Source organism: Vicia villosa, unplaced genomic scaffold, assembly GCF_029867415.1.
Source record: "Vicia villosa cultivar HV-30 ecotype Madison, WI unplaced genomic scaffold, Vvil1.0 ctg.000251F_1_1, whole genome shotgun sequence".
NCBI classification, from domain to species: domain Eukaryota; kingdom Viridiplantae; phylum Streptophyta; class Magnoliopsida; order Fabales; family Fabaceae; genus Vicia; species Vicia villosa.
Genome location: NW_026705104.1, coordinates 661,434 through 677,863, shown reverse-complemented (window position 1 = coordinate 677,863; position 16,430 = coordinate 661,434). Strand labels below are relative to the sequence as shown.

The 16,430-nt window shown below is 34.1% G+C and overlaps 1 long non-coding RNA gene across 2 annotated transcripts; it reads left to right on the top strand.

Moving 5' to 3' along the window:
• The first annotated feature begins 12,799 nt into the window (after positions 1–12,799).
• Positions 12,800–14,423, top strand: LOC131625924 (uncharacterized). Of its 2 annotated transcripts, XR_009290987.1 has the most exons (5): positions 12,800–12,856; positions 12,933–13,003; positions 13,086–13,218; positions 13,846–13,893; positions 13,980–14,423. It is a non-coding gene; the product is annotated as an uncharacterized LOC131625924 (long non-coding RNA). The 2 variants fall into 2 exon arrangements; XR_009290986.1 differs by having other exon boundaries at positions 13,846–14,423.
• The last annotated feature ends 2,007 nt before the right edge of the window (positions 14,424–16,430 follow it).

Here is a 16,430-nt window from a genome sequence, read left to right as displayed (position 1 = left end):
CAAAAGCAGGGACCCAACCAATATCAATCTCAAGCTCAGCCACATCAATACATACCTCCACAACAACCACCATACCAGCAACAATTCCAACACCATCCACAACAGTTCCAAACTCAAGGTCAACAACAATTTCAACAACAGGTACCGAAGAAAGAAGATTGGGAGATCGCTATTGAAAAAATGGCAGCTCAAAACTCTCAATTCCAGGAAGAAACTAGGAGCAATCTAAGGAACACTAGCGCTTCAATCAAGAATCTGGAAATTCAAATGAGTCAGATATCACAACATCTCACTCTACAGGCACAAGGTACCCTTCCGAGCTCAATTGTGAAAAATCCTAAAAACGAAGAGAAGATTAATGCTGTTACTACAAGGAGTAAGAAAGTGGCAGAACCGGAAAAAGAAAAAGAGGAAATAGATGATCCCTTGGTGATTGAGGTAGATTTGGAGATAAGAGAGAATGTGAAAGAGCCCAAAATTGTGATACCACCGGTTAAGCAACTTGAAGAGAAAAATAAGAAAGATGCTAAACCGACAATCAAGCTTCCTTTTCCTTCTAGAGTGACAAAGAAGAATTCAACAGAAAAGGATTTTGAGAAGTTTGCAGCCTTGTTTAAAAAATTAGAGGTTAATCTACCTTTCTTTGAAGCACTTGAGCAAATGCCTTTGTACAAGAAGTTTATGAAGGAGGTTATCGGTAGAAAGAGGCCAATGGGGGGAGAACCAGAAATTGCAACAGAAAAGTGTAGTATAGTCTCTCCAGCAAGGAAGATCCCCATCAAGAAGAAAGACCCTGGAGCGGCGGCAATACCATGCACTATCAAGAACAGAATGTTTAAAAAGGTACTCATTGATTCGGGTTCTAGTGTGAGTTTAATGCCACTATCTATCTTTAAAAAGCTTGAATTGGGAAAGATAAGTGAAAGTGAGACAAAGTTGAAGTTCGCTGATCACACCATCAAGAAATCATATGGGATAGCTGAAGACGTACTAGTGGAGATTGGCAAGTTTGTATTCCCTGTTGACTTCCACATCATGGACATTCCTGAAGATGAAGAAACTTCTATCCTTCTTGGGAGACCATTTTTGTTGACAAGTCGTTGCAACTTTGACATTGAGAAAGGGACTCTGAAGGTGAAAGCCTTTAATGAAGAATTAACCTTAAAGATGCTAGAAGTCAAGAAACAAAGTGAAGGTGTACATGATCAAGCTTCTGTTGGTATGATCGAAAGTGAGGGAGAATACAAAAGCCCTAAACATCTCCAAGAAAAAGTTTCAAGCATAGCTTCTCAGGTGGAACTAGCTCATGTTTCTATCAAAAGTCCTAAGGTCGCTATAGAAGTTAAGAAGAAAAAGAAAGAAGCAAATCAAAGTGAGAAGATGAAAGTGGATAGTAACTTGAAGAGAAAAGCAACCAGGTTTGGAGAGGTGACAAGCAACCAGATTTGGAGGAGGAAGTACCCTCCTTAATAAAGGGTAATGGACTGTCGAGCCATGCGACGTTAAACGAAGCGCTTCGTGGGAGGCAACCCACGGTTTTAATAATGCGGTTTACTTTTTGTTTTATTTTTCAGAAAATAAAGAAAAGTGGGTCTCTCTGGTGAAAGCTAGGAAGCGGAAGCTGGAGTCGCAGTACCCTCTGTGAGTTCACCCTCGCTATCTCGAATTGAAACATTGAGGTCAATGTTTCGTTCAAGTGTGGGGGGGTTTTATTGCCTTCTGTTTTTTATTTTGAGTAGTTGTTTTTCCTAGTATTTCTATGCTATTATGTTTACCAAGTGTTACAGATTGATGAAATTTACCGGATGGTTGATGGAGTGGTAGTAAAAGGATGAAAGATCCAACCCAAACTTGCATCCCAGGCATCCCTGGAAGTTGATTCAACCAAAAATAATTGTTGGACGCAACTTGATGATACCGGACCGAGATTGAAAGTTGGTACACACGAACCGAAAAAGGAGTAACATCACACGATAAGTACTATGGATCCTGTAAGCTATGCCCAACATGGTGAGAACACAAAAAAAGCCAAAAATATATCATCATAAGAGAGTAGTCAGGTATGACTTTATCACTTTGAATTTGCGTACATTCTGCTCATATGACACTACATGATCACACACACTGAGGCACGTTGTTTCTGTTTCCCTCTGAGCCTTTCTAGCCTTCCCATGTTTATTTTTATCCATTGTAAACCCATTTGAGCCTGTATCCCTTGTTTGTGTTAACCACATATATTAACTCACGGCCAAAAAGAAAAAAAAACTAATTTCTTACCCTGCTCGGCATAAGTGTTGTAATGTTGTGTTATATCAGTGCAAAAATTGTAAGTTTGGGGTAGTACACCTAAAGAATGGCGAGTGCGAAAAAATGAATGAAAAAAAAAAAGAGAAAAGAAAAATGTTGAGACATCAAAGTTCCTTAAGAAAAGGAAGAATTCGAAGAAGCACTCGCCTAAAGAAAAAGACTCATTGATTTATCACACACTCAAAGCAAAAAAAAAAGGAATAGAAATAAGGGTGTGGTTAAATCCTATGATGCTATAAGAAGCACGAAAACAAGAAAAAAAACATGAATGCTGAGCCTATAACCCTTGTGTATCCTTTTCCTTGTTTATCTCACCGCACCTAAGCCCCGCTACATCCCAAAGACCTCAAAAAGTGTGTGTAGAGTGTTTGTGTATGAAAGTAGAGTTTACTCAAATTTAAAAGTTGGTATTGCATATCATGACTTGTGAGTGAAGTTCATTTTAACCCCGAGAGAATTGGTGAGAAATGTGAAAAAGCTTGCAGGTGAAGGAGTACTTTGACGTGGAAGTGAAGCGGAAAACCCGGTTCGCGAAACTGAAAAAATTGATCGGAAAGGTATAAGTTGAGTTGCGAAAAGCATTGGTTGTAATGTGGTTGCGTGAATTCAGGGGTGACCTTTGTTTTGTTATCTCATGCATCACTTGAGGACAAGCAATGAGATAAGTTTGGGGTTGTGATCGGTCACCATTTCTACTTAATTTCGTCATAAATTCGGCATAAGATCGTCATACTTGGTAACACTTTGTGGTTGTTTTTAAGTGTTTTTCTTTGATTCATTAAATTCTAGTTATTTTGTGTGCATTTTGTTTTTGTGCCATTTATCTTTGTCTATTAGGTGCTTTTGATCTCTCTACTTGGTGGTTGTAGGTTAATTCTGGATCAGATGGAAATTGCACAAGTGTTGGTGTAACAGAAGCTGAAAATCGTGACAGGCGTGTAGTATTTTGATCATAACTGGAGCTTCGTAACTCGGAATGACGCGGTTCTGGTGGCAAAATTTCGCTAACGAAAAGGGCTACAACTTTGATGTTAAAGTCAAAGCCAAAAGAGGCAGGGTCGGACACGGTCAGACCGTGTCAAGTGACACGGCCGTGTCCGACCTACTGAAGAATTCTCCCCAAAAGTGGCAGAAGCTGACACGGTCAGCCCGTGTCAAGTGACACAGCCGTGTCATCCTGTGCGGACAGAATTTCTGATTTTCTATGTTTTTACAATTTTAAAGTTCCGGGGGCAATTTGGGTATTCCGGCTGAGATCTGAAAACCTAGAGGGATTAAAAGAGGATTGAGAGACAAGGAGAAGGAACTTTTGATCGTATGAAAGAATTCTAGAAGAGGGCAAGATAGCTTTATCAAGGTTTTGGAAGACGAAGAGATTCAACGGTGGACACCATTGAAGATCAGAGTTCTCCTAAACTTTGTAAATGTCTAAACTTTTTAATTTTGGTTTCTTGAATACTATGAGAGGCTAAACCCCCCAATGCCAGGGGGTGTCCCTGATTTGAATTGTAACGACTCTGAATATCGTATTTCTTTAATCAAGTATTCGTATTTTGCAATTTGATTGTTTAATGTTTTTATGCTTTCTTTGTCGGCAAAACAAGATTGATCCATGGTTAACAATCTGTAGGACTACGGTTGTTAAGGTTTTTAAACAATTAAATCTTATAGTTATCACCTAGGACTATGGATACCGTAAGGTTATTTGAACATTCTTGATCATTTACATCTTTGGTTTACAAACCTATGTTTCTAAGGACTTAGGCATTAGGATTGCAAACCAAAAGGTTTTCACTAAGGACTTAGGAAAACACCCTTAAGAACAAATAGTTGCATCATATGAACTTGTTAAAGAGATCTTTTTACAGAGTCATTATAAGGCTGATCATACACCTACCTTGGCATTACTCTAAATTTATACACTAAAGCTTAACTTTAATTTCAGCTTATTTATTTTAATTCAGTTATTTCAATTTAACAAAAACACCCATATGCTATTTTGTTTAATTGACTAGTTACAATAATTTATATTTCCTACGCAATCCTCGTGATCGATACTTGGGGTAAAACCCATTATTACTACATCGGTGAAAATAGTACACTTGCTATTTTTCCGATCAAACAGCCAGGTAAACGGTTACTTGAAATGTGGTAATCGGTTACTTCAAGTCAGAAGTGCAAAAAATAGCAAATTACATCATTCAAAAGCAATCTACTCATGAATTGATCAAGAGGCTTTGTGTTATACCCCAAAATTTGCCCGCATCTTTTTTCAGAGAGAAGGCAACAAACTTCTATCTAAAAATTGAGAGTTTCATATAATCTTGGATTTTATTTCATAAATATCCTGATTTTATGAATACTTAGTTTTTTTTAGAATATTTGTATACGGTATTTTGGTTCGCTGCTGAATTTATTCTTACACAAACGCCAAGTACTGTTTATCACTTCACACACGCTGTTTATTTGAGATTTATTTGCAGATAAATAGTACTGACGCAATTGGTACAGAATTAAATTTTGCAGGCGCAGAGTCCGAGGATTCAGACTGTACTGGTAACAATTAAATTATTACTGTTTTTGTTTCCCACTAATTTTTGTACTAAATTATTGTTTTCAAATCTCTTTCTTTCTTTTCAAATCTCTTTCTTTCAAATCAAATCCTAACTTTATTCCATACATCTTTCTTTTCAAACCCTACCATACACTTTCTTTCAAAACCTACTATCATTCAAACTTTCCTTTTTTGTACGGTATCACTTCATTCCCCAACGTCTCCATCCTTCTTTTCACTCTATAAATACCCCTCATTTTTTCCATAAAATCTCACATCAAATTACACTCATTCCCCAAATTTCTATCATACTATCTCATAATTATTTCCTCTTCTTCCCCAGCAAAAATGGCAAAGTGGGTGGATACGTTTTTTCTTATGGTCATCACTGTTGTTACGGTGATCATGTCCTTTTTCTGTCTGCATAGTCCTGAGAAATGCGGACCTGGGATGCTTACACTTCCGTGCATTTATTTTCTGTTGTTTATAGCATTGGTCTTTAATCGTCATATTTAAAGTTTGTCGTATCTTTCTCTTTCAAATAATGTACCGTTCATTATATTTGTCGTACTGTTCGTTACATTTTTTGTAACATTTGTACTGTCAGTATTAAATATTATACTATCTGTTATACCGTCGTTTAATTATCAAGATAATATTATGTGTGTTTATTGCTAGATAAATATTTATTTCTGTGCATTAAATCCTCTCCAATTTTATTATCGGTAATTTCGTTCGCGTACGGTATATTTTAATTATTTATTATGTTTGTGTTTTTCTAACAAATCATGTAAATAATTTTTCACCATTAACACAACAAAAACAAAAGAAAAAAATTAACTTTAACTCTTAAGTTTTCCCTTTAACTGCTATGTTTATACCCGAACAACCAGTTAACAGTCAAACCCGATGACAACACGATTCTCCGTGTTTTGTATCATCAGTCAAATCAATCTTTCAAATTTCAAAATTCCAAGATTTTTTTTCTAGAAGTCTTCTGATAATCACAAGATCAGCAGAGACTCAACACTGCACAAAAATCAGGTACGCTTAACTGTCTCCTACACAAACAGTCCCTAACTAGGGTTTTTGTTTTTTCCAGGAGAACAAGTTTTTTGAGACCTCAAATGGATTTCATGGATCTCCATATGTCTCAAAGTATCATCAGACAAATTTTCAAACTTCAATTCGCTCAGACGCACAGTCAGCAGCTCAAACAGTCAACAGACGACCAGTTTGACCGAAAAGTCAACAAACAGTCAAAAATGCAATTTTTTGTCAACATCCATATTTTGTCAAAAGATTCATCATTTGATCAATGGTTGATCATAATTCATCAAGAAAAGTTCAGAAATCGACAAAACTCCAAGTTTCAAAATTAGGGTTTTCTCCTAAAAAGTCAGCTGAACTTTGACCGGCCATAACTCTCTCCTCGTTCATCCAAAAAATTCCAACCAAAGCTTGTTTTGAAGTAAATTCAATTATATTTCAAATAGAATTGGTCTCATGGTCATTAGATGTATCATTTGGAAAATATAAGCCAAGACATTACAGGTCATTTTCAAAGTCAACAAAAAGTGGTTTTTTGTCAAAGCCCATAACATCAAGATAACTTCTCCAAATGCAAAAAATCTTTCAAATTAGCTTGTAGAGGACATCTTGAGGTTTCTAAAAAGTACAAGAACTCCTTCATATGATCAATATCGAGGGAGATATGCCTTGTTGAAGTTGGCTATTTTTTGGGAAAATGCATGAAACCAACATTGATCAAATTTGTTTTTTTTCCAAAAGAGGCCAAGCATTCATGATCCAAACATGATTCTAATGATGTCAAAGGCCTCCCACGACCAACATAAGGCCCATGACATTTTTTGTTTCTTTTTTAATTTAATTTTATTACATTTAAAGTTAAATTAAAAAAGAAATGGTTCAAGATAATGATTCAAGGCTTTTGTCCTTAGCTTAAGTCACCAAGTTAGCTTAACTACTGCAGCATAGAGGCACAGAGGATCTATGGCAAGAGGGGTGAAGAAAAATTAACGCCATGGCCAAGAAATTCAAAGCTTTTATATTAAAAAATTCAAAAGTTCAAAGACAATTAATGCTTGTTAGCTTAAGATTGCAGCACCTCTATTGCCTATAAATGGATTAGAACACTTCAGCAACACACACACACGAATTCTGGATCAATAGCATGCTTGTATCACACTTGTATCAACTTGAAATTTTCAAAGAAAGCTAAATTTCGAATTCTGAGTTTAAGATAATTTCAATCCAAACTAAACACTCAAACACGATCCTTAAGCATCACTGAACATATCCAAATCAATTTCAAGCCTTGAAACTCACTGAATCGAGCACTATAGCTCACGGTTTGTCCAAACATAAACCAACACGAATTTGATTATTCATGGATATTCAATAAGATGTAATCCCATATTTGTGTTTAGTTTGGTGCTCTGATCGTTTCTGGAGCTTTAATTGGGTTTTAATGGCTGTTTGTAGCATATACCATTTTAGGGTTCTTAAGCTAAAATTTGGGATCCTTTGATTTAGGCAAAATTAGAGGAAACCAGTGGCATATTTGAATTCAGGGGACGATTTTAAGCTTAACCATGGTCTCCTAAATAATTTATATTGCTTGTATGAAATTTTGACATGTGCAGGTCTTGTGCTATGGACGAAAACCGTCACTAAAAGCTTTACCTACAGTTCCAGAGCCTATAGCAACAGAGAGAGGAAGAAGATGAAGGCGTGGCAAGCTCTGGTTGGCCAGAACGCGCGCGCCAGTCTTTTTTAAATTCTTGGTTCCCATGTGCGCTTTCCATCATCTTTCCATGCACCCTCAACATCTGAGCCACATGATCAACCTGATTGCACATCAAACGCACCAAAACACACATCCATACCATAGACCCTCTAATCAACCACACAGGATCACAGTTTTAATTTATTTTTCTATTTCATTTGATTTTCTTTGCAAAATTATTTAAAAATAGTTTTAAAAATCAGAAAAATATGCAAAAAATACTTTTAGGGTAATAAAATATTGTATTAATTTTTGACACAAAAATATTTTATTTTTCTTAATAATTAAAATATTTTGTTTAATTAATCAATATATATTCATATATTTCCCTTTTAATTATTTTAACCTATCAAAAAAATCAAAAAAAAAATTATTTTTTATTAAATTAGGTTTATACATTATAAACTAATTTTGTACATATTTAGAATATTTTTTTCTTTAACTGTAATTTATGTGTATAATTATTTGTATAATTATATGTCAATTAACTTAATAATCTCAAAAACAATTTCAAAAAATCACAAAAAAATTAATTTTATTTTAAAATTAGTTAACAAACAACTTGGACATATTTTAGACTTAAACTTTTAGGTTTAAATTTATTTCTAAATTTTTGACTTTTTAATTAAATTAATTATGCATTAATTTTAATTAAAATCAATCATCCAAAAATCCAAAATATTTTCCCTTTATCTTATTGCAATTTAAATTCATAGATAAGTGTATAGGTTGTCAAATTTAGGGGTGGCAAAACGGGCCCGACCCGCGGGGAAAGCCTGTTTTACCCGCACTTTTTTGCGGGGCGGGGGGAGGTTTTAGGCCCGCTCCCTTTAGTGTATCCGCCCCGCCCCGCCCCGTTTTTTTGCGGGCTTTTGCGGGCATGAGCTTTTTTACACAATTTTACTATTTTTAGGCCTAAAGGGTTCAATGCCCGCGGGCTTTCCCCGCCCTGCCCTCACTTTTTTGCGGGGCGGGGCAAAGTTTTAGACCCGCACTCTCTAATATGCCCGCCCTGCCCCGTTTTTTCGCGGGCTTTTGCGGGGCGGGCCTAAACGGGGCGGGCATGCCCGTTTGCCACCCCTAGTCAAATTCATGTAAATAGCGTAGTTTACATTTCTCGCACAATCGATGTAATAGCGTAGATTTATTTTCTGCATTTTACATTCCCGCACTTTAATTTCTGTACATATAAAACTACGTGTATGGTAAGAATAAAAACTGAAGTGCTGGATCACTAATTTCAAAGACAAATAACATATCTGAAACAAAACACAATCACACTTGCACCTCTTAGGGTAATCCCTGTTACTCTTTTCAAAAATCAATTCTACTGTTTCAAATACAAATTCAAATTTTTTCTGTCTGTATCCAGTCAAGGAAAATTTTTAAAAGAAATGGGAAAGAACCTTATAAACTTAGGGTATACCTCCTAATTGTTTGCTCAATCAAAAACAACAAAAGCATTTCCACATCACTATTTTTCAAAACAGACTTTCAAAAGACTACACTTTGTATATATCCAAACAAGGATCATTACAAAGTTAAAAGAATCTTTTTCAAACCATCAAACTATCTCTCGAAAGATAAATACTTTGTATTCATCCGCACAAGGATCATTACAAAGTTAACTCTTTACAAAATATTTAAAACCACATACAAGCATTTCAAAGCAAGACAAACGATTCAAACAAGTGAGCTAAGCAATTAAGAGCCCATCGATAACCATGGATACAAAGGGTGCTAATACCTTCCCTTTGTATAACCTACCCCCGAACCCAAAATCTCTTTAAGGTCTTTTTCTGTTTCTTTTATAAACCTTTCCTTAATTGGATAAAATAAAAGTCGGTGGCGACTCTCTGATTTTCACAACTCAAAAATAATAAAAGAAGAGTCAGTTCACATCCCACAAAAAACCGAGGACGACACTTTGGCATACACAAATTTACATCAATTAACACATTTTATACATCAAATAGCCACAATCAAGCATCAATTTCCATGGAATCCAGCAATTATCATGCAACAATTCTCATGCAAGCATTATCACAAACATCTATGACAGGAAACTTGCAACAACATTGGATCTATCACTTCAATTCATGTGATCATCAACAAATCTTAGATCTAACATCTTGAATCAACATTTAATCATTATCAACATAAATTATCAACAATCTCAATTAGATCTAACAATCTACATCATGCTATAATCAACAATTAAGCACTTAATTCAAGATTCGAACACTAACTGAAAATGGAGATCGAAGCGACGCGCGAACACGAGTGCGAATCGAAGATGAGAGTGCGAATCCAGATGCAAATGTAGGGGGAAAGAGGCGCAACACTATGGAGGGAGACAGAAGAAGATCGAAATCTGGAAAATCAATCTTCACGTTCTTCGTGTTCTTCGCGTTCTTGAGGAGATTGTTGAAAAAAATGAGAGAAGAAGTGAATTTGATCTTTGAGAGAGTGAGAGAGTATTTTGATTTTTGTTTTTGACTGAAAGAAATTCTGAACCTCCTTGCAAAAATGAGAATGAAAGAATATATAGAGTGGCTGAATATGCACAAATTCTAAAATAGCTCTTTCTAAGCGTGTTTCGCAAACGAACTCCGCCGCTCTTGAATTTTTCTAGAATTTTTGGTACGGAAACAACCTTCAGGCCAAACAAAAAAATGTCAGGAACATCGAGACGGAGCTACCATAAAAAATTCCAGCTCAATCAGGCAAACGTATCAGGAGTTATGATTTTTTTTACTATCCAAAAACAACGGTTCCGCACCACCGTCTATTCATAAACCTCCAATTCGAAAGCCTTCCTCAAAGAATTGGCTTCCGAACCGAACACGAACGTTGTAGAGAATGCCGATACACTCATACGGCCTTCTGGTTGAGAGTTGCGGATTTTACAAAGATGTCACAAAATAAACTTTTCCTTTGAACTGTCTCGGAAACAGCGAAAACTCTTGATATAAAGTGCACGGGAATGCTAGGCCTTTGTCACGATAGAGATTTGATTGGTCCCTGACGAGAGCTGGAGAAAAAGAACCTTGATCCTGCGATCACAAAACTGATGATATGAATGATAATGCATATGTCCTAATGCAAAACGTAAGCCAGTTAAAAGAAAATAGAAGGGCAAATTTTGGGGTACAACAGGAGTAAAAAGTATTTATGAGAGTTTTGTTACGGTGTTGTGGTTAGTTAGTAATTTACTCAAAAAAGGTTTATCTCTTGCGTAATTCCTTCAAAAGAAGTTGTAGTTTGGTTCGTGGGATAAACTAGTTTAAAGCTCTTGTTTGGTTCGTGAGATTATGCAGGTAATTTGCCTGTTTGGATCCATGTTAAGCCTATGAAAAGATCTTCGTTGGTTTGTGAGATTAGCCAGTTAAAATCTCCTATTTGGCTCCTGAGTTCAATCTGGTGTAAAATCTCTGTTTGATTCTAAGATTACTCCCATGTAAAATCTCGTGTTTGCTTAAAGGATTAGCTAATGTAGTGTCTCTTGTTTAGTTGTAAATAGGTTTGTTGACATAAATTATGAAAAGTAACATCTCATTAATTAAAAACTCTCAAGAAGAAATTTTTCGGGCCAATAGTATATCAAATTGTTAGGACGAACCTATATAAATTATTGGTGCATTTCTTTTTTTCCTAATCTCTTTACTTTGATGTTTCTTTATTTTTTTTTGTTTTTTCATACTTTCATTTCTGATTTTCTTTCTTTAATTATTCTGCTACATTATCTCTATTAGTGTTGATAAAATCAACTTAATCATTTTTATAACTCAACACTTTCATAATTGAACCATAATTTTTGAACTACACAATTCAAACCCCTCTCCCCACACCCTGTTGTGTTTTGAGTCACCTGTCTAACAAATGATATTAGAGTCTAACTCCTATTATAAGACTAATCATCTCCGGAAATAGAATGATGACTTCAAACAATTCTTTTAAAATGAAGTTTTTCTAGAATACACCTCCATCGTTTGATGATAAAAGTTTGATCTATGAAAAGCTAGAATGAGAATATTTTAAGACTATGTTGTTTTTATTTATGGAATTTTGTTACTTATGGTTAGTTTATTCCTAGTGACGCTGTTAATAGTGAAGTATTAAATAAACTTAGTAATCTATGGACCGAAGAAGAAAAGACAAAAGTCTAACTTGGTTTTAAAGCTAAGTACTTAATTATGAGTACTTTAAGCACTAGTGATTACTTATGTTTTTGATTATAATTTTGCCAAATAAATATGAGACACTCTTCATTTTTGAGATCGAAAAGATTAGTTGAAGAAATGAGTGAAAGATCAACACCCGAAGTAGCGTTTGAAAACACTATATGATAAATGGACGATCCTCTGAAGAGTCAAAATTGAAAAGAATTTTTGAAGAATCAACATCCAAAATAACTTTTGATGGGACAACATCCGGAATAATTTTTAAAGAGTCATGATCCAGAAGAAGTTTTAGAGATCCATCATATTAAGTATCAAATGAAGAATCCACAGAGAAACCTCAAGAGATTCATGAAAATATATATATTCAAACATATATTTGATAATTTGTCTGAAGCTTCTTATGAAGTATCTTCTAGAAGAATAAGCAAAAGAATTAAATGAAGAAGAACATGTATGCTTCAAAGCATCATATGATATAGATCATAACGAAGTAACAACTATAACTTATAAGATATTTAAGTTCCCTGTTAGACTTAATAAGGAGAATGAAAAATTAGAAAGAAACAACGGAGAAATTAAAGGTTATATTGAGATTCTTGAAAATAGTAATATAGCTGAAATAGCTTAGAATAGAAGATAATTGAAAAAATGTGAAAGTGTTTCCATGAAAAAGAAAGTAAATGTTTGAAATTTGTGTTTCGTGTAAAAGAACTCATTTTTCACCCATAAAGTTAACTCAACAATTTATTTTCAAAATGAGTTAAAAAATAATAAATATGTTCACTTCCGAATCTTTCAAAATATATTTTGACAATTTTAATTAAATGTAATTGATTTGCATATGCATTGAATTTTAATTAGATGAAATAGTTTAACGGTTTAACCCAATCTATGTATACTTGCAGGAAGTAAACACTTCCTGACATGTGTTTACACGGTGCAGATCAGGAATCGTAACGATGTTAGCTGGTAGTTAAAGGTTAAGTCAAAAGGAAATCGAAGGTTAGATGTTAAGGTGGGTTATGTTATTGAACCTGAACTTGTGTATTGACCGGATATGATTGTTTTTGTGATGCAGAAATTTATTCTATGTTGATTGGACTTAAGATTTAGGGGATCAATTTTGAAAGTTGGAAGTTAATACTTGATGTATGGATGGTTGTAATTCTGTAACTTGTAGTAGCTTTTTTCCTTGAATTCAATGTCTATAAAAGTGTATTATTTTGGACAGGAAGTATTGAATGCAGAATGTGTATGTACAAGTTCGGTGATGAGGCTGCCCGTGACGCTGCTCCGAGTGCAAGGCTGACTGAGTAGCATGTCTACATCCAGATGTCTCACTTCATAGTTCATATACATTTTAGGTGCGGAATTTTGAGTTGAGAAAAGTTAGCATCCGTTGCGGCATTCTATGGATGGGATACTTGTCATTTTTCAATCTGAAATGTTAAATCACATTGATGCTAATTGGGTTGATTCTCGTCATTTATTGTTAGTTTGCATTGTCCTGAATTTTCTCATTTATTTGGAACTATAATAATGTTAACTCTGTCTCTGCCTTCCTGTTAAAATGTGTCTTCATATGAGCTACCATGGTTTTAAATTGCGGTCCGCAACCGCAATTGCACCCGCAATAATGCGGATGCGGTTGCCTCCGCAACCGCATCGGACCGCAATTGCGGTGTGATTTTAAAGTCTCGTTTCCGGATGCATTAGGAACCCCATCGGACAATTTTAATCATGTTTTCATCAAAAATCATTATATTAGAAGTCTAAAACTCAATTAACTTCTTGTATAATGAAAAAACATTACGTTAAGTGTTTTTCAATATAATATTTCAAACACTTCCTTTTAAAAATTCACGCCGCAACGGCCGCAATGCGCATCGCAACAAGCGCAATGACCGCAATCGCAACATCCGCAACCGCAACCGCATCCGCAGCCGCAACCGCAATTTAAAACCATGTGAGCTACTACTCCTCTTTTTTAGGTGCCTGGAGGTTAAGTTGGTCAAGGTCTGGGGATTTTGAAAATCCAAGTAATATATGTGTTTATGTTTGAATGGGATCTGCCATACTATCATAAGTTGCAGTTTAAAAAAGGCTTAACATTCTGTCTTGGTAGGGGCTGGTGACAGTAGCGGCGTCTCCGGGATTTTGTTTTTCGATTCTGTTGAATTTGGTGCTACGAGAAGGGTGCTTGTCTTGAATACTATATCTCTGGGGACTGTTTTGAAATTCACATCAATCAATTTTTGCGCAATAACAGGTGCTGGGAGTATGGTTTTTATTTCAGTTTATTTGGGGTAGGCTTTGGTGTCTTGTGTTCGGTTTGCTTACCATATGATTTAGTTTGGTGTAATTAACTCTGATGTAATTTAGCATTGCTGGTGCTTGATCTGTTATAACTGTTAAGCCAGTTGAAGGTACCTTTGTTGTCAATATTGGAGACCATGGTCATGTGAGTCCACTTTGTTCTGTTTTAAAATCATGAGTATACTATTGTATTTTATAACATGGTGCCTTATTTTCATGATTTGTATAATTTGCACGTGCATACGTGCATACAGTATCTGAGTAATGGATGGTTAAAAAATGCTGATGATCAAGCAGTTGTGATTTCAAACTATAGTAGTTTATCGATAGCAACATAGTACTATTTTTTATCTTTCCCAAATAACACAGAAGCTCATTTTCTTATTTTGTATAAGACAAAATAAAAAAAAAACACTTATTTTGTAAATTATTTGTTTATATTAATATTAACTATAGGGGGTTTATAAATTATTTTCAAACTTTTAATTATTAACTTATATATAGGTTTTCATATACTTTAATTAGTTTATGGATTTACTTGGAAAAGCTATTTTAGTTCAGATTCGCAATTATCTAAATTTTTTTTTACAAAATAGTTTGAATTAGTCAATAAATAATATAACATTTATTTGATTTTTTTAATATCAATATTTCTATTGACTCTTCATATTTATTTTTTTATATAATTTTTATTCAACTATCCTATTTAAATTTCTATGTAAAATAAATCATTTAAAACAAATGAGCGTACCGCACTGGTACTTGTGCAAGCACGAGTATCCCGTTAATATTCAAAATATTGAATATTAATGACAGCACGGAGTTATTGATTAAAATATTGAAAACTAACGGAAGTACAAAATTACTTATCGAAATTTTGAATATTATCGGAAACATTAAGTTAGTGATCCAAAATTTGAATATTAACAGGAACAAATTTTTAATATTAACGGGAACACGAAGTTACTGATTAAAATAATAAATATTAACGGGAAAACCTAAGGAAATTATGATCTCGGTAATAAGAAATAGTTGTCTTATCTCATGACGATTAATTGCAAGTTTTATCATGGATCTTTCCCTACAGTACAATATATTCTTTATGCAACACCATATGTTTATTATACAAAAGCTAATATAGAATGTTAATATAATGTACAATAAAAAGTTGTATTATAGTATTGTGATCAATAACTCAGCCTCGTAATAAAGTTTATAATAAAATAACAAATATGCAAAAATGTACTACAACAAAAATGATTTTAAGCAATAATAAAAAATATTGGTGTGCAATTTAAAAAATTGTAGCCAAAAATTTTAAGAAACGAATTCAAGACATGGTGTATGCGGTCGTTGTCTATTTCAAAAGGCCACTACTTTTTTTACTTGTTTCAACATAATGACAAAAATAATGCTCAAAATAATTGAAGAGGATATGACTTTTTGAGTTAGTTTAGACTTTGAACAAGATTTCCTACTTTAATAGACTGAGTCTATCGATTATAAATTGATGGTTGAGATTGTTTTACAACGAGAAACTAATATTGATATATTATATAAATATGATCTAAAATCAAATGAAGTGAATGATTACAACATGAAATTATTCCGAATCTCTACGGTAGAGAATCCTCATTTGTTTATACCTCTGTTTCGTTTAAGCTACACTTGTAGAACATGATATTTTCAAGTATCTCTTAGATTGTCACTTAATCTCTTAATAACATTGCAATGAATACTATCCCTACATTTGAACATAAGTCTAAATTAAAAAGAGATAAAAGAGTGAGATAAACATCCATTTTAATAAAGGTTGGAGATGATATTGAGAGTTTATGTGACATTTTATCACACATTTGCTATGATACACTCCTCCTAAATAAGTATCAATGAAACTCTTAATATGAGTCTGATAAAGATATCTCAAAGGAAGAGTATATAATAAAACTCATAAATACTATTAAAACCTCTATTATAAATTTGATCCTAAAATACACAAAAACCTAACAAAGATTAAACCGGAAGAGAAAAACTCTAAACCAAAATTAAATTAAATTTAGAACTATCACAAAAACCTAAGTACTTTTGGGAGGATGCGATTAACATTGCTTGTCATGTATTAAGCATGGTAGTTATTCGATATATCCTATAGAAGACACCCTGTGAGTTACTTAAACGTACCAAACCAAAAATTTCTTACTTCCGCATTTTTGGTAAATTTGATGCAAAATCTAACGAAGGAATTTTTCTTAGGTACTCG